The 24788-nt window shown below is 36.5% G+C and overlaps 1 long non-coding RNA gene across 1 annotated transcript in view; it reads right to left on the reverse strand.

Annotated features, from left to right (window-relative positions):
- The window catches only part of LOC110337133, a 127009-nt gene extending 110786 nt beyond the window's left edge, over positions 1-16223 (reverse strand). Inside the window, exons 1-2 of the long non-coding RNA XR_002381244.1 lie at positions 15971-16223; positions 15670-15746 (exon numbers count right to left, since the gene is read on the reverse strand). This is a non-coding gene — a long non-coding RNA (uncharacterized LOC110337133). The remainder of the gene's footprint in view (positions 1-15669; positions 15747-15970) is intronic.
- Between the last annotated feature and the right edge of the window lie 8565 nt (positions 16224-24788).

Raw genomic sequence — 24788 nt, forward strand, 5'->3', positions numbered from 1 at the left:
AGAAAGAAAGAAAGAAAGAAAGAAGGAAAGAAAGAAAGAAGGAAAGAAAGAAGGAAAGAAAGAAGGAAAGAAAGGGAACAAAAAAAAAAATGGAGCAGAGACTGAAGGAAGGGCCATCCAGAAACAGCCCTACCTGAGGATCCATCCTGTCTGCAGACACCAAACCTTACACTGTTGCTGTGGTCAGGGTGTTTGCTCACAGGAACCTGGTATGGCTGCTCCTTGGGAGGTCCTGAAAACAACTGACCAATGCAGATGGCTGGAGCCAACAGCTCAAAGACCCCATGGGGGAGCTGGCAGAAGGACTGGAGGAGCTGGCAAGGATAGCAACCCCATTGGAAGAACAACATCAGCTGACCTGACCACCCAGTGCTCCCAGAGACTAGACCACCAACCAAGGAGTGTACAGGGAGGGATCCATGACTCCAGATACATAGGTAGCAGAGGATGGCCATGACTGACATCAATGGGAGGGGAAGCCTTAGTCCTGTGGAGGTTTGATGTTCCAGCATAGGGGGATGATGAAGCAGTGGGACAGAAGAGGATGGGTGGGTGGGGGAGCACCCTCATAGGGGCAAAGAGGAAGGGGGAGCGGGCTGACTTGAGATGGGGGATAACTGGGAAGTGGGATATCATTTGAGATGTAAACAAATGGAATGGTTAATTTTTTTAAAAACCAGGTTCTATTGTATATTGCTTTCATGCTGTATATGTACAAATACACTGAGAAACCCGTGATATGAAGAAATTATAAAGAATATGTTTAATAAGATATGATTACATTCATAAAATCCTAAAAAATACCTCCTACGTCATAGGGATAACATCCAGGAGGAAATTATTTGAATTAGAATTATACCATGAAGAATAGTATGTCTTTAAAAAAAACAAAAACATGGGAAAGAAGGAATTCAACGTAAGTACAGGAGAGGATGTATAATTGTCAGGCATGGGGGAAGGAATTTTGACATTTTATAAAGGTAGAAGGTATTTGAAACTTGTTAAAAATGTATAAAAAGGAAAGAATAGACATTAAATAGTGAGGGTTTTAAAAACAAACATCCATCCCATAGATAACCACCAAACCCAGACACTATTGCATATACCAGAAAGATTTTGCTGACAGGACCTTGACATAGCTGTCTCTTGTGAAGCTATGCCAATGCTTGGCAAATACAGAAGTGGATGCTCACAGTCATCTATTGGATGGAACACAGGGCCCCAAATGAAGGAGCTAGAGAAAGTACCCAAGGAGCTAAAGGGGTCTTCAGTCCTATAGGAGGAACAACGATATGAACTATCCAGTACCCCTCCCCCCAGAGCTGTGTCTCTAGTTGCATATGGAGCAGAAGATGGCCTGGTCGGCCATCAATGGGAGGAGAGACCCTTGGTATTGCGAAGATCATATGCCCCAGTACAGGGGAATGCCAGGGCCAGGACGCAAAAGTGGGTGGGTTGGGGAACAGGGCAGGGGGAGGGTATAGGGGGCTTTGGGGATAGCATTTGAAACGTAAATGAAGAAAATATCTAATAAAAAAAATGCCTTAAAATAAAATTAAAAAAAAAAACATAAAATGTAGAAGATGCTAAAGAAAATATCTTTTCTTAGCTTTTGCAAATAAGGGATAGCTAAGATGACTCAGTCTGGAAAATCGTTTGCTGTCTTGACACAGAGTGGATGTTAAGAACAGACACCTCAACCCGAAGAGATGGCTCAGAGGTTAAGAGCACTGACTGCTCTTCCGAAGGCCTTGAGTTCAAATCCCAGCAACCACATGGTGGCTCACAACCATCTGTAATGAGATCTGGAGTATCTGAAGACAGTTACAGTGTACTCACATATAATAAATAAGTGAATTAAAAAAAAAAAAAAAAGAACTGACTCCTCCAAGGTGTTCTCTGATCTCTGGCTGCATATGCACATACCCAACACATATCTACAGAACACAGACACATATAATCAAATTAAAACTGTAAAAAAGAATGTATTAATATCTTGCATACTGAAAGCACAATTTCTCCTGAGTGTGTAATTTGAATTATTTTCATAATTTAATTTTAGTTCTATGAATATTTCCAAAAATATCAAAAGTTTGAAGTTGATACAAAATAACAGTGTTTCCCTTTTCCAACAAATAATACATGAATACCATAACCAAATAAGACATGACAATTCAACATCACCCTTCTGGTCTGCAACTTTGCACCAATGGCAGATTGGAATGTCTGCTTTCCGAACCCACAACCATGCCTGTCTCTTGGGAGATCTGCCCTAATCAGGGACACAGACAATACTTGCAGTCAACCACTGATCTGAGGTCGAGGATCTCTATGGAAGAGTTAAGAGGTTAAAGGAACTGAAGGGGATGGCAACCACACAGGAATACCAACACTGTCAACTAACCTGGAGCTCCCAGAAAGTAAGCCACTGACCTAAGAGCCTACAGGGGCTGATGGGATTACCTGCCATCACCCTGTTGAGCACACATGTAGCAGAGAACTGCCTTGTCTAGTCCCTCCCAGTGAGAAGATACACCTCATCCTGTAGAGATTTGATACTCCCAAGAAGGTGGATGTCCAGAAGTGGTACCTTCTCAGAGGTGGAGGAGTAGGGGATCTGGTGAAGAACTCTGGGAGGGGGAACCGGGAGTGGAGCAACATTTGGAATGTAACTAAACAGAATAATTAATTTTAAAAAGAACTGATAAATTAATAATAAACAAGTTACTGGTTTTCTTTCCTTTTAATTAAAACACAAAAATAGAAAATATCTTTAAAGATTTTATATTTGTTAGATTGCAGGAAAGGGCTTGATCTAATGATAATGTTATACAACATTTGATCATAACGTTTTACAATTTTGATCATATTAAACGTTATTCAACACTCATTGAGTTTCACACTAAGCTGCCGGCAGATCTTGCATATATCCTTCTGTGTAATTCTTTGTGGAGGAAATCATATAAAATATAATTTTATAAATAAACATAACAAGATCTCATAGAAATTAAATCAACTCTTTAATGACAGTTGAATTTAAATTTTGGGTGAATTAAGAATGGACACAGAATTCAAGTTCAACCGTTTCATTATAAGCAAAGGAGAGAATGTAGAGTTGTTTTGCTAAATTAACGAAGCTACTACAAAGTCTAAAAGTCAAAACAAGATGGAAAAAAAAGTGAATTGTTCCCTAATTTTTTTTTTGAATTGTTCCCTAATTATAACAATTCTCTTACAAACTCTAATTGACAATGAGGATGGCAAATTATAATTTAATTCTGAAAGTTTTTCAACAGTCATTATAACAATCAATTGACAAAATTGGTATTTTCTGCTAACTAATGAGAAAAGCACTATTTAGGCTCAAAGTTCTCCCTAGAACCTAGAATTTTTATAAAATTCTCCTCTATACATCAAGTAAATACTATCTTTTTCAGTAAGATTTTTAATTAATCTTATTCTTTGACAATTAAACTCACACACTTATACACACATAAACATACACACACACATATAAAACACACATGAAAGTAAGCAACACATATAAGCATTCACACATACAGTCTGAATATTCTTTTCCAAACAACGTCTCTTATCTTTCTCCCTTCTCCTCCTGCCAGCCCAACTCGTTCCCTACAAATCTCTTTACAACGTACATGGCTTTTGTTTTACTTGTGATCCACTAAGTTAAACCAGTGTATTTTCTGTGACCTTGGGTTTTAAAATACCCATTTCAAAGTCAAGTTTCCAATTTAACAGTCATTGTGAATTGCGCAGTCTCACTGGGGAAATAAGTGACATACAGCATGTGAACCCTCAAATGGTTTTGTCAAGGCAGCTATAATGATGGCAGAAAAATGTTTGGCTTTGGTCCTGAACTTGAATATAAACTTGAAACAAATGTAGGATGTACATTCATTGTATAATGGTTTGAAAAGATACACAAGCAACTTGGTCTTGGATGAATTTCGTTTTTGTATAGCCTTTAAATTTTCCATCTTTCAAAAGAAATTCCTGGGAGAAGCATGTTGCTCCATGGTATACTTATTGTGCAAAGCTCTACTTTTGATCACAGCGTAGGTCTTAAAAGTGTAGAATATCAATCTAGTAGTTTTCTAGATTAATATTGAACTGTCTATATGGAGTCCAATTTTTAAAAACGAAAAGAAAACACAGGGCGTACACTTTTAGTATGTATGGGCATCATATAAAAAAGAAAAAGAATTCTATCTCACGCTGCCTTTGTCCACAGTGGTCTGATGAATGCAGAAGTGTGAGTTCTCCTATGATAACTCTCAGTCTATTTTAGCAGTTGGTGCTTCCTGCTGCAGTCCCTGGCTCTTCTCACACACTTTCAGCCACCACGAGGAAGTGCAACAGAGAGCAAAACAATATGCAGACGAAGCCGTGGTGGCTCAGAGTAAATGGCTGATCATCACCAAACACTACACAGAGATTTCCATATTTTGCTGCAATTTTTTTTTTCTCCAGAGAATGTTAATGGATAGTTGACAGTCTCAATTTTCATCAGATATGTAAGGTTTTGTAGTTGCTGCTGTTGTTCAATCGATTTGACTTTTTTTAACATATAGTTGTTGAATTTCACTTCAAACACTATTCCTAACTCCCAATTGTTTCCTTGCCTTTTCTATTCTCTGTTACATTCTTGGGAGACCTTAAGACAAGTTCCAACACTAGGTAGGCAAAATTAAAACTGAGTAGCTTTCAGTTTTCTCAGCTGCCAAGTTGTCCATTGCTTTAGCACACTGTGTTTGAGAATTTCTCTCCACACTGATAAAATGTGGCAACAGCCTTAAGAGAGGTTTTCAAAACTAGGTTTTAGTTACACTTAAATTTTCATGAGTGGAGTCTTTGAAATACTAACTTAAATTATATGTAATTGTGTGTGTGTGTGTGTGTGTGTGTGTGTGTGTGTGTGTGTGTGTGAGAGAGAGAGAGAGAGAGAGAGAGAGAGAGAGAGAGAGAGAGAGANGAGAGAGAGAGAGAGAGAGAGAGAGAGAGAGAGAGAGAGAGAGAGAGAGAGAAAGAGAGAGAGATTGTATGTATGTGATAAAATTTGAGCTTCTAGAAGGTGTGTTGAGATATGAGATTAAATTAATCCATTCAAATCAAATGTATGATGCTACACTTCATATATTGAAATAATGTCAACATACATCTTGGGTGATGGCAAGGAGGGAGAGACATTAGTCCAAATAGCAGTAAGCATTAGGGTATAAATTACTTTGAAAAACTGCAAATCAGGTCAGAAATAAATTTGAATGCTGTTCAGTTTAGGTAAATATTGAGAGTGAAAAAAATTCTGTGATTTCTAAGACTGAATACAGAAAGTGATAGCTGGCCTAGCTATAAACCCTTGGAGTAAAGTCACAGTTTGAGATTTTATTTTTTTCTCAATTCACTTTAGCTCTGCCCTAGGTGATTATGAACTAAAAATGTGATATAAATCTGTATGTGTCTTCATCATTTGTGACAGAGTGACAGAAAATAGCTAACATAATCAGTTTGAAAATGTTCCTTACTGTCAGACACAACCAAGTTTGCTTATACATCTTTAAAATACCTGCTAAGAACAAGAACCACCATAGGAATTATTTCATCTTTTAAAGTTTTTATTTTAAATTTATATAACAAGTTTTATATATCTTAAGGTCTGCTTTTTTTTTTAAATCTAAGAATGTCAAACAAAGATGACTAAATTAACCATTTCTTTAATTAATAATGATTCCCTCGCTGTTCATTGTTATTGAAAACATTATTAGACAACATGTTGACTAATATGCTTTTTCACAAGTAAACCTCCTTTGCCTCACAAAACCAGCACTATGCTTCAACATCCAACATCAGCAGCTGTCATCCTTAATCCGAAGCTTTACTAAAGACTCAGGATTGAAACTATTGAGAACAATTTCCTTATGTAGCTACTTCATTTCATCTTCCACGTGTTCTCAGGATGTTGGGACAAAGAGACCGTGGCTTTCCAAACACTGGAAACAACCTTCAGCTTGTGGCTAGGGTAGTTATATTAATGGAGTAAAGTCTTCCAAACTCATATATGATAAAGAATGATGAGGGTAAAACAGAACAACTCAGAGAGAATGTGATTTCCCAAAGGTTAGGAAGGCAGTTCCCTCAGTGACATGCCTGTCAAACAATCAGAAAGATACAAGTTTCAGGCCAAAATGCACATGTCAAAGCTGTGAATGGTGGAGTGTGGGTAATCCTAGTACTAGGGAGGTGGAGTATGCTGGTTTCCTAAGGTTTGCTGGCCAGCCTTCCCAGCCTAATTAGTGATCCACAGGTCCCTTGGAAAACTGTCTTAAATATTAACTTTGATGGCTGTTAGGGAAGAGTGTATGTTGACCCCTACTATCTTTATGTGTGTGCTCATAAATGTACCTGCACTTTGGTGCTCAGGAAAAGGAATATGTGCATACATGTGCACAATACAATAAAGAATTAATTTTTAATATATAAGAATACGGAGATGATTTCTAACATGGTCAGCTAGATTTGGAAATTCTGGCCCCGAATGTGCACAGTCCACAGGTCACTCTGAAGGTTAAACATAGACACATAGCTACATCAGACAGCCTGGATGTGGATAACTAGGAATTTTGATTGATCTACAGCAAAGCTTTGCAAAAAGCAACTTCTACTAGGTTTCACCGTGAAGATAGAGCCATTCAGGTGACTCTATGGTCAGACAACAAAATGGAATGCTTTTCCAAGTTACTCTCTGTCAGTTACTTTTGTATCACAGTAATTAAAATATCTGAAACAATTTCAGCAGGGAAAGTCATATTCTGAACCAAAGATTGAGACAGATAACATTTGTCATGGCAGGGAAGGGGTAAGGATATTGTGGTAAGACAGTGTGGTGAATATTTCTCACATGGTATCAGACTGAGAACAAAGACACTGTAGCCAGAACCAGGGGCAGTTATCACCCTAAACTCCCTGGTCACTTATATCCACTGGTTAAGTTTCACTTCCTAAGTGATCCACAATATTCAAAATAGGGTCTTAAACTGTGGAGTCTATTTCATATTCAACCTATAACATAGTCCACAACTGAAATTTCTTACTATCCAAGGGCACAGGACCTCAGCATTCCGTTACATCATTTGCCTGTGTTGTCTGTGACTGTTAAAAGTGAATGGGCAGAAGGAAAACCCTATTCCAGTATACAATGGGTGTGGTGTCGCCAAATGATAATGAAAGGCTTCTGACTGTGCACCAATTACGTAAAGAAGAATAATTTGTTCTAAAGTGCAGGTTCAGTGACAAAAGAAAATAATTCTTTGGAGGAAGAAATGGGATAGATTGAGGAGAAACCATCATAATAATAGAACTGTAACGAACCTATTTGACTTCTCTGGAAGAAGGTAATCAGAATATAGATTAATAGGATTTAAAGGTTATAATTTACCTGCATATCTTGGAAGTCATTAGACTCTTGGCTGATGACTGTATAATAAATGAAGATGCTAATGGTAGTTATAAGACTTATTTCTTCATAAGTGAAAACGATTAAAGGTAATGAAATAAGCAGAGGGCTCTAGAGCCACGTCTTTGTCTAAGACATAAGGAATAAACAACATTGGTATAAAAACTACCAGAATAATTAAATATAAGTGTGATATAAACATTTTTACTATTCTTCACAAATATGCATTTATTCAATAGAAATTAAGTCTTAATAGCAGTTTATGAGGTAATAAATCTTAGCAGTCCTTACCAACGTCTGTCCTTCCTCAAAATGACCTGCCAGTGACCCTCCACTGCTAGAGGTTATTTAGGCCCCTCAATCATCCTAACACTGAGCAAGAAGAAGCAACATTTCATTGTAGTTTATAAGAACATTTCATTTCCTAGTTCTAATATATTTTAATATATTTGACATGAGTACTTTGAACAGCAAATGCGGTTGTTCCCATTACTGAATAGGAAGAAAAGTAACTCATTGTTGTTACTTGTATGTCACATTCATTGTAACTAAACTGCCTCATGTGAAGAGACGAGAAGATATGGTCATCCAGGCTTCTTTTCACAAAGACTAACGAAGGAAGAACTCCCAGTTATCACAGCCACCATGGGCAAACAAATTGATGCTTTCCAAAACAGGGAGGCTTGAAGGATCCTTAGCTTCTTTTCATTAAGGTGCAAAACCTGTACCACTGTTCCTAAAATCAGAAGACATGCATAAAACATGTCCTGTGGCTACAGCCCATAATTAACTTGGCACTAAGGCTGTCAGTCTTAATAATTACATACATAAGTAACATTTATATTAGAATTTTATGGCTATTGCAAAGTAGGAGATCAAATGAAACTTCTTTATGTGGATTTTCCTGTTTTACCTGATATCATATGATTACAATGATTATAATATGTATTTTTAAGTATGAATCACTCAATAACATATGTGGTGGCTACTTGAGGACATATATATCTATATGTGTATATATGTCTGCATGCATATATGTGCATGTGTATATGTGCATATGTGTATATGTGCATGATGAATTAAACACGTGCATATATTTGTATATATATAATTCCATCATATCTAGTAATTTGTATATAATTCATGTGTATATATATACACATCTATGAACATATAAATATGTATGAATATATATAAATGTATACATAAATATAGATGCATAGATGTATGTATTATGTACAGATATATACACACATATACATATATCTTATATCTAGTAATTCCTATTCTAAAATTCCTGGCTTGTATAAAACTTAATGATAGGAATGTTCCTTTCAAAATACTTTAAAATAATGGAAAACTGAAACCAACTTCTGAGTTTAAGAATAGATAATCAGCTAAATGAGATGATATATGGGTGTTATAAGCTAATATCATTCAGACAGAATTTAAATCCGAAGGGCCAATCAACAACTAGATATATAATGTGACTCAAGATCAGCTCTAGATGTAAACTAGATCAAAATGTTTCTTCATATAAAATCATGGGAAGCACACACATTAAAATCTGAGAAGGGTTTTCCTGTGGGTACTGTGGTAGAACATTATTTGCTTGTGATCTCATTTTGTTCCAAAATTATATTTTTATGTTTCAAAATGAAAATCATCATGCTCTGATAATGAAATATAGCAGTAATAGTATTTTTGCTAAGGGAACAAATGAAGATAGATAAATACGTATAGACCCTAATTTTCCATCTTACAGATCACAATGCTAAATGCCTCTCCTGCTACCCAGTTGAATCCAACTCTGAGGAAGGTCAGCTGAGACCACATTACTACATAAGAAACTGAGACCTCAGATGTGGATTGGACGCTATTCCAATTTACTTAAGAAAACATAATGAAATGAAAATAGACGACTTCTAGTCTAGTTTGTACAACAAAAGCTGAGCAGCTAAAGGAAAAATATAACTCCTAGGAGGCAAGAGAGAGTGTAAATCTACTGAGAATACTGCCATATAATTTACAAGGAGATAGACTGCGAAAATAGAGCGGGGCCCCAGTGAAAGATACAGGGCGCCAGATCACTGCATAACAAAGAATGCTTAGCATAAAAATAGAAACAACCTTTAAAAATCTCCCCCTGACAACAGATTTATGACAAACTAGAAATGAGAAAACTACTGTAGCCTTGAGGTTTTCAAGGCATAATGTATGCTGTCAGTTGCCATGTTTGGTTTTTATCTGGTCATTGAAAATGTCTTCATGCACTGTCTCCTAACAAAGACTTGTTGAAAGCACGGATCTGAAATGTTTGGGAAAATCTATCATTCTTTCTTTTAACTCAGCCTCCTACTTGGGCCAAGCTACAGAACTAAATTCAAACAATAACAGCATGGATGGTTTAGGATTCTGTCTCTTTAATGATCAATTTAGATTGTTCCATGCTCGATTTACCCATAATAAACCAATCCATCAAACCCTACCTATCCTGTTGCTATGTTCAGGCAGGTGATTTAAGTAAAGGCAAGCTGATTCTTAGCAATGGCTACCTTCCAGTATTTAAATAATATTGTAGTAAGTTTAGTTCTAATCAGATCACCTGCTTGGCAAAATATAAAACCACAGACAACAAGAGCTGAGCTGAGGGACCAACGAAAAATATATCTTCTAGGAGGCAAGAGTGAATGTTTAGCAACTAGTACACTTAAAAACTTTTTCAGTCTCCTACAAAAATTGTAGCTTCAGAAACCCAGTATCATTTGGATACCCAATATATTTGGTTGAATGTTAACCAAACTGAAGTTCATGATTTTGTTACTATAATATTTCATTCAGCACTTTTAAGCAAACTTCCCCTCAATATTTACTATACAGAAGCTAGTGAAGAAAACTATAGAAACTGAAATATATAGAAGGACCCCCCATAGCCATATGAGGATGTCAGAAACTGTAAAGATAACCAGATACTTACTCAATTAAACAGAATGAGTATTACATAGGAAAGATTAAGCTGAAATGTATGATTAGTATTCTGTGGAGAAAATTCACCATAGAATAAAAATTTATCTTCCATAAAATATTTCTTGTGCAACAAGAGCATATGATAAACCCAAGAGTACTGGTGTCCACCTACAACCCAGAAATGTAGGATAGAAGGCAGAAAATCTGGAGACTGGGCTACCTAGAGAGTCCAAGCCAACCTGAGATATGGCAAAGCTGCCTTTTAAAAACTCAATGAATATTTCGTCATCACAATAAATATTGAATGAGAGAGTTAAATAAAAACCTACAGGAAAAGATGTTGGTGTAGAATGAGCTTCTACATTAGCTAGCTTTGCAGTTGAAACCTAAGCCACTTTTTTTCATTACTTACTTGTCCCTCCTAAAGATGACCCATGCAAATTCACATTCTTGTAAGTGGCAGAGTACTGGTCCTTTATGCAGACTGGAATCTTTCTGGTTCTTGAATCACTAACACAAACCAATTGGATCTTTCAACCCCATTCATGAATTTTGTTCTTTGCTAACAAAATCAGAACTGAAAGTGATTGATAAGCAGGATCAGACATCAAAAGGAATTCCCTGAGGACCCCCTCCTTGAGCCCACACAGGAACGATTCTAGTCTGTTGATTTGCCTTCATTAGCTGCCCATCTTGTTCTAAGTTCAGCTTACTAGATGATACAAAGTAAATTTTCCTAAGGAAGTTATGTCATGTAAACTGATTCCAGGATATTAAAATAACGGAAAGCATTCTTACATTAATTCTGTTTCTTTTCCATTATGAAGGGTTTCTTTTTATTTTTTTTCAAGTTATTTTTATATTCCCCAGAAGAGGGGAATGCCAGGGCCAAGAAGTGGGAATGAGTGGTTAGTGGGTGGGTAGGGGAGCAGGGCATGGGGGGGGGTGTATACGGGACTTTGGGGTGGCATTTGAAATGTAAATGAAGAAAATAACTAATAAAAAATTGGAAAAAAAAGAAAATAGATACTTTACTCATAACGGTTTTTCACAATGATAAAAAAATCACACATATGCAGATACAGCAATACATGATTGTCTGTTGTATATACACATAAGTATTTAATAATTCATGAAAATTATATATAATATATATATATATATATGGCATTTTCTTTATTTTTAAGTTACTAAAAGAAAACATATAATTAGTAATATATACAAATCTTACTGGCAAAGGCTTTTTACTAGGGGCTGGAGAGAACTGAGTAGGTAAGAGTGCTGCTTGATCATCCAGAGGACTGAAATCGATAACCAGTACCTGTCTATACAAATTGCCCACAGACCACCACTTACAACAGATCTACGGAATCCACATGCTCTTCTGGTCTTTTTAGGCATTGCCTAACCAAACCTAACCAAACTGGCTGTTCCCTCAGTCTCTGACCCTCCTTTATCCCTCCACTTCTTGTAGGCAAGACAAATTTTGTGTTGAAGGTTTTTGTGGGTGGCTTGGTGTCCCTATCCCTCTACTTGGAGTCCAGCCTGACTCCAGAAAGTGACCACTTCAGGATCCATATTCCTCGCTGCTAGGAGTCTCAGCTGGAATCACCCCTATAAACTCCATGGAGCCTCCCCCATCTCGTATATTTATTCATTGTCCAGATACTTTCTCTCAGGTTGTCAGCATATCTGATGCCCATTCTCCTCACCCACCTCACCACCTCACCCCCATCTCCTTTTGTTTGTTGTTCGTTTGTTTTTGTTTGTTTTGTTTAGTTTTGTTTTTCGAGACAGGGTTTCTCTGTATAACTCTGGCTGTCCTGGAACACACTTTGTAGACCAGGCTGGCCTCGAACTCAGAAATCCGCCTGCCTCTGCCTCCCGAGTGCTGGGATTAAAGACATGCGCCACCACGCCCCCCACCCCCCACCCCCGCATCTCCTTGCATTTGCCTCTTATGAGTATTTTATTTCCCCCTTTGAGTGAGATTTAAGAGTCCTTGTTTCGGCCATCTTTGTTATAAAGCTTCTTTGGGTCTGTGAATTGTAGCACGGCTACCCTGTATTTTAGGGCTAATATGCACTTAATATACATGTTCTGTATACATTCTTTGGTTGGGGGACATCTGGGTTGTTTCCAATTTCTGGCTATAGCAAATAAAACAACCCAACTAGAGACCCATCTCATGGGCAAAACCCAATCCCTGACACTAATAATGATACTCCGCTCTGCTTCTGGACAAGAGCCTAGCATGGCTGTCCTCTGATTCACCCAGCAGTTGACTCGGACAGCCAACCTTAGATGGAGATCAGGGAGTCCTTTAAAGAAGCTGAGGGAAGGATCAAGGAACCTGGAGGGGATAAAGACTCCACAGGGAGACCGACAGAGTCAAATAACCTGGGTACTTGGGGGCTCCCAGAGAGTGAACCACTAAACCACATGGGCAGGACAACCCCCCCCCCAACTCCTTACTTATATGAAGCAGAGGAAAAGCTTGGTCTTCTGGTAGGTCCCCAAACAACTGAAGCTGGGGCTGTCGGTGACAGTTGCCTGCTGATGGATCCTGTTCCTCTAGCTGCCTCGTCTGGGAAAGGATAAGTCAGGTCCTGGAGTAATTTGATGTACCAGTTTGGATAGGTACCCAGGACGGTCCTCCCCATTCTTAGAGGAAAAGGGAAGGGGGGCACAATGGCGGGGGCTGGGGACAGAGGACACCTGAGAGGACAAGGACCTATGATCGATTAGGATGTAAAGTGAATTAATAAATAAATGGAGAGAGAGAAAAAAAAAACATTGCCATAGAGAAACAAGTATAGACAATTTTCTAAAAATAAAAGTTAAGAAAATATATTGCTCATGTACGTACAATAAAATGATATCAAGAAAATAACTTAATACTAAGGAATTGAATTCTAAAAATTTTAACCCTAGATAGTATGCCTCAGTTGAATAATGTCACTGTATTAAGCCTGCATGACAGTTTTATTATTTTACAATTTAAATTTTTATACNCTGTCCTCTGCTATAAAACAAAGCAATAAAAATATAACTAGAGTAATAAATGATAAAATCACTCAAATGATGATTACAAACAATAACTGTAATTTATTACAGGGTGTGTTTTAAAGTTTTGAAAAGCTAGATGTTTATAAAAATATCGAATTTTGCTTCAAGTGATCTGGAGTATGCATTGGATGTTGAGAAGCAATTTGAATTCTCAAATTAGTATGTATTTTTTTTTTGAACAAACTGCAAAAAATGCAATAAAGAGTAAGAGGTTCATTTGCCTAATATTTTTTATGAAAAGCCTTCTGTAGGCACAAGGACAGTGCCACAGTCTTGGCTGTGGAGAACACAGAAGTAGAGGAATTTATACTGCATTTGTGAGAAAGGAGATTTATAGTCTGAAACAAATAAATATAATACTCTGGAATGAAAATACACAACTATACTGGCTAGTCCTAGTTAAGTTGGCACAACCTAGGGTCATCTAAATGGATGGAACCTCCAATTGAGAAAACAACACCATGAGATTCAGATGTAAGGGGTTTTCTGACTTAGTGATTGATGAGGGAGGGCCCAGCCCAATGTTGGGTGGTACCAGCCCTAGGCTGATGGTTCTGGGTTCTATAAGAAAGCAGGCTGAACAAGACATGGGAAGCAAGCCAGTAAGCAACACACTTCATGGCTTGTGCATTAAACCCTTTCCTCTGAACTTGATTTTTGATCATAATATCTTTTCACAGCAATAGAAACCCTACCTAAGACAATGACTGTCCACTTTACCCTTTCTCGAACAGCGATGCATAATTTCTCCTCCCCCTAGTCACTGTTCTTGGTAAGCTCAAACTCTGAAACATTCCTTGAATGTTACCTTTTCTATCCTCTACTCAAAAATGTCACTGAAAAGCACAATGCCCTGGAAAGTCTAACTAATCATGTCTCAGAGTGAGGCTTGAAGGAATATTTTTGTTTCTCTAGAATGTTCCTTAGCCTCTTTACTCTAGTCCAACATCAGTTTTCAAATAAACTTCATGTGTGCATGTCTTCTGACATTTGCTGTAAATATATCTCAGTTTATGGCCCTCCTACCCAAAAATTAAAACTTGCATGCCTGAAAATGATAAGGTGAAAGCACAGATTTAATGTCTACACGTGATTTTATGAACGTTTAAAAATGAAAAGCTATGGTGTCTGTAGAGTGACTTAACCTTTTCCTGTCTAATTTCCATATCCATTTATGGGTAATTAAAATATTATTCACAAAATTGGTGGTTCTGTAGGTCTCAGAATAAATTAAAAAATATATTTAAATATAGAGCCTAGAACTGAGTAAATCTAAGCAAAAAATTAATAATGACTATATTGTGACTATAGACCTATTTTTCTGAATCTTTGAAAAGTCTAGCATAACATTTGCATAGATTAAGTATTCAGAGGGTGAATTAAACTGTTCTCTACACCCTGGAAATACCAAATTTTGTTCATCAGTAGAATAATCAGGGAGCCATGAGGTTCAATATCCAGCTCCGGGACCAGTTCATTTTATCAGTCACCTGCACGAATTTTTAACCTTCAGTTGTGTAACCCCCGGTCTCTGTTTGACATTGCCTTTCATAAATAATTAAGTGAAACCAGGATAAAAACTCAATACGATAATAAAAGCAACGCTTAGGCAGAAATGGAGCATAGAGCTTTATTTCCACTGATCTTCCATTATCGTGAAGGGCTGAGAAATTGTTTTCTTTATATTACATTTTATTCATTTAGTTACACGTGCACACACACACACACACACACACACACGCACACATACACATACACGTGGAGGTCAGAAAGCATCTTTCAGGAATCTATTCTTTCCTCCCACCACATGAGTTCCTAGGAAGGAACACGGGTTAATAGGATTGACAGCAAGCACCTTTAATCACTGAGCCCTTCACTGACCCTAAGCACTTATAATACAATACAGGGAAGATTATGTTTCCTAAAAGCATGAGAGCCTCACTACAAAGGCAAAAGTTCCACTGCCTGAAAGCAAATGTCTTATTTCATACTCTCTTGGCTGCTAAAACCCAGCTGCTCTTCAGATGAATGAACAATGTCACTATTCCTCGGTTGGAAGAGGAGTTCTGTAGGTTTCTTTACAGTACTTGGCAGATGCTAGTCTCTAGTTCATGCTTCTCCTGTGATGATACGTTCTAATATTTGAAGAGAGTTGGTCTTACCTTTCAATGGCGTAGAACATTCTTATGTGCATATATCAAACGAGAAGGTCTTTTTGTAGTTTCCAATATTATAACATCTAATAACAGCAAAATATTTAGTGTATTCCCTGGGAACTTGTAGGTAAGCTCCTAGCCATCTCTAGTTGTCTCTTTTCTAAAATTAATTATTCAGTAGAACAATCCATTATTTGAAGACAAATCTTTATTTCCTCTATAAAGATTTAAGTCACTTCTGGATTTTTCTAAATATGTTGCATTTAATATTTGTTTGTGCATATAATATCTGATCAAATCCAGATACCATTTTCACACCTCCATGTCCTCATTTCCCATCAATATTTTTTCTCATGCAAATTCATGAGCTCTCTCCTTTTCTTTAATACATACTGAGTCATTTCATGCTTCCTGCATGTACATGGTCATGGAACCATCTTCGGAGAATGGGTAGCTTGCTCTTCATGGCTTTCATCATTGAAGTAAGATAACTATCCCTCCCTTGACATCTTCAGTTGTCAATTTTCCTCATATGGGGTGAGACTTCAAGAGCCCCTGCCCTGTATTGACTAGGATATGGGCTGGCTTGATTTTGTACAAGATTAGTATAACAGCTCCGGCTACTGGGAGTTCATATGTGCTTCTGTTCTGGCATGTCCAGCAAGCATTGGTTCACTAGAAACATCTGCTCCCTGGACTTATTACAAGACAGTGGGGACTATGACATAGCTTAGTTGAGGGAAGTCTAATAGTTCAAAATCTGAAAAGGCAAAATCCTAAAAAGGCCAAGGTAGCAGAAAGTTTAAGCATCACAGAACTACAACTGTAGGATTACTCTCTAGGCAACCACTCTCCCCCCCCCCCCCCCCCCCGCTCAATAATTCCCTGCTGGGCAAGGGGAACTGGCACTTTTTGCTATTTTATGGGATAATGTGTGATTAAAAGTGGTTAACATATGTTTCAAATTGGTACTTCACAAAAAAAAAAAAAATTATCTGAGGGTGGCGGTGAAATGTGCAGGCTTGATGAGATAAGAAGGGAAAAGTTATTGTCCTTGCTTATTTTAAACACCTGTAATAGAGCATGCCATCACAAAACAGTATACATTCCTTTTAGTATCTGTTAAACTAAACATAGGTGCTTAGGCCCCCACACTCTTGCATCTGTCAAAACAAACTGGCATGGAGTCACTAAGCTAAGTGTTATAATATCCACTGAGTCTTGAGACAAGGCGTACTTCCTTCTGATTCATCAGAGAAGATGCTGCCCATTGGCATCAAAAAACAAAAACAAAAAACAAAAACAAAAAAAACAAAAACAAAAAACAAAAACTAGAAATTAGGCTAAATTTGTTGTAATTTTGAGTTTCGACTCTGCTTAATCATTTAATGGACTAGGAAAAGAAACTGCTAGTTTTGAACACATTGAGAATAACTCCTGGTAGGAACTTCAAGGGCTAATAATTTGATAAAGGACTAGTCATCAGTGATAAAGTAAGTAGCATTGGTTTTCACCAGATTGCAGAGAGTTAACGTGCTGTAGACTGCCTGAGAAGTATTAAGTTGCTGTCACTGGATGCTTATGTGTGTGAGCAGGTTTGCAGTAGTATCTCTCTACGGGAATATATTTGTCAAATTTCAACAGTAGAAGTAAGGGCTTTGTAGTAAGAAAGCAACCATTACATGGCTATGATAAAATGTGTGTGCTGAAAACACACAATGATTAGCAGACAGTTCCAATTCAACCATTTTCTTGTCTGTTTTCTCTTTAACCTTATAAATATTCTAGGGTGTGCTTTTGTTTGTTTGTTTTGTTGCTGTTGTCATTTGTTGGTTTTGTGTTTTCTGTTGTTGTCCTTTTTACAAATCCATGATTATTATTGACATTTGAAATCAAAATTATCCCTCCCTTTTTTTTTTCTTTGAGAATAAGAGTAATTAGGCAAAGCCCTTGAGGTGGGACAGGCTGAAGAAAATACAAAAGAGGTTTTACACTCGTAATTTTTTTTTTATTTTTAGTTTTTTATTTTAAGGAGCTGAATGGCTTGAGAGATGTCCCGAGATGCTCTCAGGTCTTATATTCCACGTTCAGACCCTGGGTGATCTGGGTGATGGTGAAGTCACACATATCTACTGTGTTGCTAGGAAGTCCTCCAGCTAGACAATAGGGGACATGTCAGGTTACATTTCTGTCTCAAGGGCCACAAGAAAGGGAGTCAGAAAACAGCCTCTATTGCTGCTAAGAGCTAAAGAGTGAGCTTTCACCTTTAGCCACAAGCAAACCACCAGCTAGTTAAGGGAGAGCTTGTAGTTTGCACACAACTGACTAATCTAGGCTGTATGAAGCTTTCATTTACATAACATAACCCTGGTGGAAAGCTGACCAGGATCTTCCTGTAAAACATTACTCTTGGCCTTACTCTGTGAGTAAGATTTCTTTTCCTGGGGAAGCTACATCTTTCTAAAAGATCCTACTATACCTTCTTACTCTCTCTCTCTCTCTCTCTCTCTCTCTCTCTCTCTCTCTCTCTCTCTCTTCTCTCTCCCTCCGTCACTCGCTTCCTCCCCATCTCTCTCTCTCTTTTTCTCTCCCTCCTTCTCTCCCCCCTTCCCTCCTCTTCCTCTACTTCCCTCCCCTGTAAGCCTCCCACCCCATTGTTTTTAACCTTTTAGCAAAAAGCTCTTGTTATCTTAAATTTCTTTCCTGGAGAATTTATATCTACACACTGGCTTTAAAATATCCATTATGCCAATAGCAAGCAAATAGTATGTGTGTTTACATGCATTTAAATTAGAAATGTGGAAACTCTGAAGTGTTGCATAAAATAAGTAAAATGTTGTAAAGGGTGTTTATTAAATGCCCATTTAAAAGCACTTTAATTCCCACCTCACTCAAAAAATTCAGCAAACACTTTATGAATCATGTATGGTCTATGACCGTAGGATCCTGAAAGCACTTGACCTCATATAGATTGCTAAACATTGCTTTAAATTTAAAAAGGAACAAACCAACAGACAAAAACAAACATAAGAAAACACAGTACATCTTATTCCACTCCATCTCTCTAAATCACTCTACTGTGGGTCTCTAATTCCTGAGAGCTAAGCACATACATTCTGACAAATCCTGCTTTTGTCCCAGAAACTTCTTCATATAATGACCATGATGTTCTTTTGTTTTGCGCATATAAATTCCACACTTCATTAAAGTTTCCATTGCTTCTATCCTTTTTTTTTTTTTAAATAAGCAAAGTGCCTCTCAGTGTTGATCTGAAAACCTGATAGGAAATTATCATCCACTTGAATAAAGCCAGCCCCAGTCAAGAAACTAAGCTTCCAGTTCCAAGATTCTCAGACCTCTGCTTCTTTGCACATTAAGTCAGTCAAATACTCAAGTATATGCTCACTTAGTGTTTAAAAAACAAAATGGAAAGAAGACATTCAAATATAGAAGATTCTTTGGCAGCACTGTGGTAGTTAGGCAAATTTTCTATGTTAAAATATTAGAGTTATCGTCTCCTCTAAAGAAAGTAAAATTGAGACTGAAAACTGGTTTCCTACATCAGAGGCGTAAAGCAACATAACGCAAGATATATGCTTCTGCCTCATTACAAAATATATGTGCTTGAGAAAGCAGAGTGATTACCCTCATGTTGCCATAGCTACCATGTCTACCTTAAAAAAAAAAAAATGTTGCAGATGTGAATTCCATTATATTGGAGGACAAAATGCTAAAGACATTTGACTTGACAGAAATTCTAAATCTATCTCCCCACAAAATGCCCAGAATTTTAGTCACTTTGAAGTGAGTGACCTGTCACTGTAGAGACACTAGTCATTCAGTGCACTCCCTCCTAAGTCATGTGCTATCTGCAGAGTACAAAATGAATGTCTGCACACTGGGTTACTAAGAATCAATCACAGTGGGAATCTTCATAGCTTATGTAAATCATTCTGTTTTAATGGGCTTGGTTCTTAGATTCTGGAATAAACCAATTCTTTTTAAGCTCCTGCTAGTTAGAAAGATTTCCTCTCTTTCTTTCACAAAATGCCTTTGAATTGTCTTAAATTCTGTTGACTGTTACTGTACAAGACACAAGACAGATCCATGGGGAAATGCGGTTTTCTCTGCTTCTCATCTAGCAAGATATATGAGTATTAGTTCCTCCTTGAACTAAAGCACAACCATCACCCAGGTATAATCATCAATGCATGCATGTATACTGCTATCTTATTGATAATTATACTTCAAGCCATGGTTCTATGATGCATACTGTTCTTATGTTTCCCAGGATTTTAATGAATTGCTATCATTGATTTTCCTTTTGTATAACCAAGACAAGACACTGTCTTGGTGAGGAGAGCCTTTTTTGTTACATTTCTGAATTTGATTTCAAGGCCACTAGTGTCCTTCATTAATGTCACCCTTTAACTTTTTCTTCCAACCTCCCTATTCAGTGCTTGTAATGTAAAACTGGAACTTGTAAAGGAGCCCAGCCAGGATTCTAGAAAGCACAAGAAATTTTCAGTATGTACTCACTAGCCTAGTTGGTATTTTTACAGAAATAAAAGCAATAATATTGATGGTGATCACTTACAATGTACTGTGTTTCATTGCATCTGTTACTAAGACTTGAGCTATCAATAATAGTATATATAAATTTGATTTATATTTGAAGTTAACATTAAACTAAAATGTTTAATCATGTAAAAACTAAAATACAAAAAATAATCCATGTAGTATATATTGTTTTTAACCTAACATTCTTTCCTGGAAGACTAAGTCTGAGAATAACACTGGAGTATAAAATTCATACATTCAGAAAGATGTGCACATCATAGACGCTGAGCACACTGTGTCAGGTGTGAAATATCACAATCTGTCTACCAACCCGTCAAAATTATCTAAATTTATACCTGACTGATATTCATATCTTTATCTACTAAAACATATCACAACTTGAAAAGAAAATGTATAAAAAAATCAATAAATCTACCAATAAATCTGGTAATTTTGCTGTTTTTTTTTTTTTTTTTTTTTTGAAATGACAATTAGGGCAATTTTACCTCAAAGGATTAAAGTGATATCAACTTCTAAGAAGCCACATGCCTAAACTCTTCTCCAATTCTATTTAACAAATAAAAATATACTTTCCATTGGGATCTTCTCCCTGTTTGAGACATCTGCCTATTTTTATATGTTTCTGTGACTTTGGCTCTGAGTTTTACCTTCTTCCTTCATGACTATCAGCCTGTCTTTTCCTGCTATTCATAGGATGCCAGAAAAAAAAAAAAAAAAAAAAAAAAGATAGCTGTACTAAAAAAAAAAAAAAAACACTCTATAAATGACTGCCCAATGGTAGATTATTCTTTTTATTTTCCTCTGTATTTGAGATATCAGATGATCAATCACCTGGCAATATTTATTAAGTTATTAAAGTAGAATTTGTGACAAATATTAAGTAATACTATTCCCTGTTATCAATGAAATGTACCATGGGATAAAACATGTCTATGAATCAATGTCCATGCATGTACTTAAGAGTTTTCTGTCTTCAACAACAGAGAAGCTAAGAGAAATAAATCTATTGCAGCTTTAGTGAATTCAAAAATCACTTTGTCAGTATTCCAATAGTTTTCTTTTTTATTGGATATTTTCTTTATTTACATTTCAAATGTTATCTCCTTTCCTGCTTTCCCTTCTGAAAAACACCCTCCCCCTATCCCCTCTCCCCTCTCCCTTCCCCCCTGCTCACCAATCCACCCACTCCAGCTTCCTGGCCCTGGCATTCCCCTAAACAAAGATTTATACCATGTGTCTCATATAGATAGGACCTGAACATTTTGTCTATTTAGTTTTTAGAAGATTCATCATACTAATACTAATATTAATGTGTGTTAATATTAATACATATTAATAGGCATAAATGTCATTTGAATATATTATTTTTAAAGGTTAGTAAAATTGTATGACAAGCTTTTAATTGAATAATTATCTTAGTTTTTTGATCCTTCTGAAGTGGGGAATGTGTCATAAATAAGAGCTCAAGCCTTTCTACTGTGTCTGTTGGGCACAGTGCCAGGTACCTCATTTAACTCATGAAAACATGTCACAGGCAATAAAACAAGTGTTTGGATGGGTAGCAAATATATGGCTAGTGATGTAATAATTCACGACATTTTCTGATCTTCAATGCAGGAGAGTGACTGGGGCAAAGCTGTCACGACATCTTAGCTCACTTATCAAGTAACTTCAGGAACTTGCACCGACTCAAGGAAAAATTTTGGGCCTCAGTATTTATCTTTTTGGTTGTTGTTTTGCCTTTATAAACAATACACATGTCGCTTCAGTGAAATTAATGGCAGGGTAAACATTCTCTTTAGACAGGTAGAAACTGTGAAATACAGTATTCAAGTGGAAACCACTAAGGAAAAGCACATTGACCAACATTTGAGGCAGTTTCAATGTAATACTAGGAAGTACAAATCAAAAGAATACCAGACTTCTAAAAACAATAATTTTAATGGCTTTAGCTCCTTTATTATGATTTTGTAAATATTTCATATGAGTGCAGGACCTTCATCAAAATGTACTATTAGTCTCTCTCCAGTGAAATTATTTTCAGTTCATTGTAAAACCAGATGAGTAAAATGTGATGGTACATGTGTTTAAGTCATGGCATATATATATATATATATATATATATATATATATATATATATGTAAAATAGTTAAGCAAACTGACATAAAGTTAGCTATGTATTTGCATATAATTTGTCTATTAGAATTATTTATATCAGATTTAAAATTCAACTGGATAATTAATATGTGCAAATAAATTATTATTATTTTTTTTTTGATGGTTCACAGGGAAATTTTTTATTTGACAAGTATTTTATTTTGACATTACCAATAATGGAGCTCTGGTAAAGAGCCTTATAAATTGGTACATGAACAATATCCCTAGAAATGACAGGTTTTAACAAACTCAAGCAGACCAGTACTTCAATTTACAAATTCTCTTAATAGATCAAGGCTTTCGGTTCAAATGCCTAGCTCTACAACTCATGTACAAATCAACAGTCATCCAACAAACATACTTGCTTTGTGCCAGGCATGTAGCACTATTTAGAGGATTTTTTTTTCATGTTCCTCTGTGTCACGATTCTATTTATTTATTTTTTATTATTTTCTTTATTTACCTTTCAAATGCTATCCCGAAAGTTCCCTATACCCTCCCCCTGCCCCTGCTCCCCTACCCACTCACTCCCACTTCTTGGCCCTGGCCTTCCCCTGTGCTGGGTCATATAAAGTTTGCAAGACCAAGGGGCCTCTCTTCCCAATGATGGCCGATTAGGCCATCTTCTGCTACATATGCAGCTAGAGACAGGAGCTCAGAGGGTTCTGGTTAGTTCATATTGTTGTTCCACCTACAGGGTGTGCAAATAAATTATTAAGAGATGTATTTATAATTTAATTTTCTAGAGTAGATTGTTAAAATGTAGATACCCAATTTTCTAATCTATAAGGATGCATAATACAAAATTATAAATACCTTATTCCATATTGAGTATATTTGAATAAAAATTTTAATTCAGCAGTTTCTTTCAATATTTAATTATAAGGTATAAAGTACATATTTCCTTCAGGTGCAAGGTATTTTAAATAACAAATACTATTTTTATACTAGTCTATAATAAAACTTAGAATATGTATTAATTATAACAGTTAAATGGAATATCATTCTTCTGCATAGTACAGACATATGTACATTTCTGTCCTGAAATCCTGTGGAAGTCAAGAACATCATTTAACATTTGATCACACACGCACACGCACATGCACACATACACACACACACACACACACACACACACACAAATAAAATTGTGAAAAACATTTGGCTACAAACTCAAGTCCACATTTACTTCACAGATATCACAGAAGTTAAGTGTATTCCTAACATTTGCTGCTTAGGCATTCATATAGGATCTAGTGTACTCAAAAGTTCTACACAATTTGTTATGAGATGTAATGACCATTTGTAAGACTTATGAAACAGAGGTAGGGGAAATGGAGAAAGACAGAGTTGGGGGGAGGTATGTGGGTACACAGGAGTGAATTTAAACCCTGGGAGACCTGGAACCAATTATTTAGTAAGGTCTTCCAATTACTATAACCTCAACCATATAACTGCAAATTAAATAAAGCCAAAAGCTATTGTTTTATATTATTGCCAAGGTGCCAATGGTTTTTAGTGATATGAGGTCGCTTCTGAGGATCTTATTTAAAACACTTGATTTACTGGATGAGGTAGGTCTGGGTATTGGTACTTCTGAGATTGTCTCAGTTTCTCACACGTCTATGAGACTCATGTTTATGCAGCATGCTTTCCTCCACTGAGCCTGTCAACAAGGATGGACTGACAGGATGACAGAGAAGCTAACCTGGAAGGAGCAAAATGGAGGACTATCACATTCAGAATGAAGTCTAAAACAAGAAAGTCAAATGTACGGGGACCCTGCCTTCTCTTGTATATTCCCTTATTAAGCCTTTCATGAAATAATTTTTGTATTATATTCTCTACACATGAGCTTTTTAATCATCGTTGAAATGATCTGCTCAAAGGGCATTGGAGAGGATGTCTTGCTACCGTGGGAAAAGTATGGAGGAATTTCATTAATGAGTTCATGATTGAAGTCATACCGGCATGAATTCAATGTTCCTGTCCCTTTATTCTGCAGAACTGTGCTTATACTCACTGAAGTAAGGTGGAAGACAGGGACAAATTACAAGTATAAGGGAGTTCTACTCTTTAGGAACAGCATTCATTATGAAAGCAAATTCAGCCTGCAAATTTTCTCTAAAGATCACTTGTTTGTGATTGTAGTATCATACTTGTTCTTGTAATATACATCAGATGAAATAACCTAAAATGATTTGTGGCTATTATTGAAGAAGAATAAATTAATCCTATATGGTTAACAATTTACATGCTACGTTAAGTAGTGTCAAACTATTCAAATGCTCAGGTTAATTCATTAAATAATGTTTTTGAATTTTCATAGCACTATATAATCATAATTACTTTGGGTATTGAAATAATTTGATGATTCTAATAATGA

The sequence above is a fragment of the Mus pahari genome, chromosome 19 (assembly GCF_900095145.1).
Source record: "Mus pahari chromosome 19, PAHARI_EIJ_v1.1, whole genome shotgun sequence".
NCBI lineage: Eukaryota > Metazoa > Chordata > Mammalia > Rodentia > Muridae > Mus > Mus pahari.